This window comes from Symphalangus syndactylus, chromosome 3 (genome assembly GCF_028878055.3).
Source record: "Symphalangus syndactylus isolate Jambi chromosome 3, NHGRI_mSymSyn1-v2.1_pri, whole genome shotgun sequence".
In the NCBI taxonomy this organism is placed as follows: Eukaryota; Metazoa; Chordata; class Mammalia; order Primates; family Hylobatidae; genus Symphalangus; species Symphalangus syndactylus.
Genome location: NC_072425.2, coordinates 127,706,194 through 127,709,248, shown reverse-complemented (window position 1 = coordinate 127,709,248; position 3,055 = coordinate 127,706,194). Strand labels below are relative to the sequence as shown.

Sequence of the window (3,055 nt, the reverse complement as noted above, 5' to 3'; positions counted from 1 at the left end):
AGCTTAATGATAAAAATATAACCTTAAGTGGGGAAAACCAGAAAGTCTCAGAAGACTACATACACTATCATGTCATTTTTTAACCAAAAAAAAAAAAAAAATTAGCAAAACTAAATAACATACTCTTCAAGAATACATACATATGTGGTAAACATATTTTAGATGGTTAAAAATGCAAACTCTAGTAGGAAAGTAGAGGGTTGGATCAGAGAAAAACACACAGGGCTGTTTCATTGATGTTGAGAATGGTTTAGTACCTAGGATGGGTGGTAGGGTCATGAGTTTTCATTTTATTATTATGCTGCAAAACTTCCATATATGTTTCATATATTGTGTATTTATCAAATATTATATGACAATAAATAATTTTAAAAGGATATGAGAATACTTAGAATTATTTTTTTAATCATTTCAGATTGTTTATATTACAAAGTTGAATTTTATATTTGAGCAGCAGGCAGCCAAGAATATGTGTACAGTATACTGAAGTTTACAATTCCTTTCTTATAATATCTTTTGAAAATCTTTATAGTAGTTATTATTATACCTACCTTTCAGATGAGTAAACCAAGGAAGAGCTTAAGCGAGTTATTTAATCTCACATGACTTGCCAGTAGGAGAGATGTCTTTAATTGTCTAAAATTAATGCTCCTATAACCATTTGGAAGCATAGGGCTTTCTTGTTCAACAAAAGACCAGATGAATCCTAGAACATTAGAGCTGGAAGGAATTTAAAGATCAGACTTTTCAATTCCTTCATTTCATAGATGGAGAAAAGAAGACCCACGTACATTGAGGATTTGCCTGGCATCACACAGCTCCTTTCAGTGGAAGAAAGGACAGTTGACTCATGTCTTGACTCACATCTTCTGAACCCAAGTGAAGCCCTTTTACACTCTGTCAGACTGCGTTTGAAGTAGATTGATACTATTATTTTGTAGCCACTTGGCTATAAGAGAACCAAAAACTTGAACTTAAGGCCTGCCAAATATCCATCGTTCGGATGAATGTTGAAGACTGTGATTCATAACAGAAAAGCTGCAGAGAGCCTTATTTATTAAAAACATCAACTGATGTATTAAATATCACAACACTTTAACTTATGAATGCAAGTTTGATATTTGCAAAAAAAAAAAAATTCCTGCAACAAGATGAAGAACCCAACAGCTGCTTTCTGAAGAGAGATAAAGAGCCTTATCATTTGAAGAGATCCTCAATCTGAGACATCCAGTGAAACATCAGTGATACTGGTTCTTAAAATGGCATCAGATTAATTAAAACATATACAAATGAGTTGGTGTATTAGTCTTTTAAGAATACTCAGAGCCTCAATAGTCTTTCCTCACACTCCTTATAATCTCCAGTTACTAAAGGCTTTTAAATTCATTTAAATAAACCCTATAGAGAATAACTATAAAAAGTAGAATGAGGAGATACATTTGTCAGCTTACTCCTTTCTGCTCGTGGACGCTGCTGAGGAAGCATCAATAAAGTCTCTTTCTCCCTGCCGTCATGTCTAAGTCAGAGTCTCCTTAAGAGCCCAAACAGCTGAGGAAACTCTTCATTGGAGGGTTGAGGTTTGAAACATCAGATGAGAACCTGAGGAGCCATTCTGAGCAATGGGGAATGCTCACAGACTGTGTGGTAATGAGAGATCCAAACACCAATGGCTCCAGGGGCTTTGGGTTTGTCACATATGCCACTGTGGAGGAGGTGGATGCAGCCATGAATGCAAGGCCACACAAGGTGCGTGGAAGAGTTGTGGAACCAAAGACAGTTGTCTCAAGAGAAGATTCTCAAAGACCAGTGAAAAAGATATTTGTTGGTGAAATTAAACAGTGAAAAAGATATTTGTTGGTGGCATTAAAGAAGACACTGAAAAACATCCCCTAAGAGATTATTTTGAATAGTATGGAAAAAATAAAGTGATTGAAATCATGACTGACCAAGGCACTTTTGACAACCGTGATTCCACGGATAAGACTGTCATTCAGAAATACCATACTGTGAATGGCCACAACTGTGAAGTTAGGAAAGCCCTGTCAAAGCAAGAGATGGCTAGTGCTCCGTCCAGCCAAAGAAGTCGAAGTGGTTCTGGAAACTTTGGTGGTGGTCGTGAAGGTGGTTTTGGTGGGAATGACAACTTTGGTCATAGAGGAAACTTCAGTGGTTTTGGTAGCTTTGGTGCAGCCGTGGTGGTGGTGGATATGGTGGCAGTGCAGATGGCTATAATGGATTTGGTAATGATGAAAGGAATTTTGGAGGTGGTAGCAGCTACAATGATTTTGGCAATTGCAACAATCAGTCTTCAAATTTTGGACCCACGAAGGGAGGAAACTGTAGAGGCAGAAGATCTTGCCCCTATGGTGGTGGAGGCCAATACTTTGCCAAACCACAAAACCAAGGTGGCTATGGGGGTTCCAGTAGCAGCAGTAGCTATGGCAGTGGCAAAAGATTTTAATTAGGAAACAAAGCTTAGCAGGAGAGGAGAGCCAGATAAGTGACAGGGAAGCTATAGGTTACAACAGATTTGTGAACTCAGTCAAGCACAGTGGTGGCAGGGCTTAGCTGCTACAAAAAAGACATGTTTTAGACAAATATTCTTGTGTATGGGCAAAAACCTCAAGGACTGTATTTGTGACTAATTGTATAACGGGTTATTTTAGTTTCTGTTCTGTGAAAAGTGTAAAGCTTTCCAACAAAGGGTTTTAATTTTTTTTTGGCACCCATGTTGTTGATTGCTAAATGTAATAGTCTGATCATGATGCTGAACAGAATAAATGTCTTAAAAAAAAAAGTAGAATGAGGAAATGGGAAGAGTACTGGACCTTTTTTTGGAGCCAAAGAACCTAGGTTTAAATGTTAGATCTGCCATTTACTTGCTTTCTGAGGTTAAACAAGTTTCTCAACCTCTCTGATCCTTGGTTAACTGATATGTAAGGTGACAATGATAATTACTACCTTAGAGAATTAAGAAATATAATGTATGGGGAAGGTCTTAGTAAACTGTAATAAATAATACAAATATCCTTGTAGCTTTTATACAAAATCCTGT

General features: G+C 37.1%; 1 pseudogene; it reads left to right on the top strand.

The window, feature by feature from the left end:
- The first annotated feature begins 1,512 nt into the window (after positions 1-1,512).
- Positions 1,513-2,461, top strand: LOC129478392 (heterogeneous nuclear ribonucleoprotein A1-like; annotated as a pseudogene).
- The last annotated feature ends 594 nt before the right edge of the window (positions 2,462-3,055 follow it).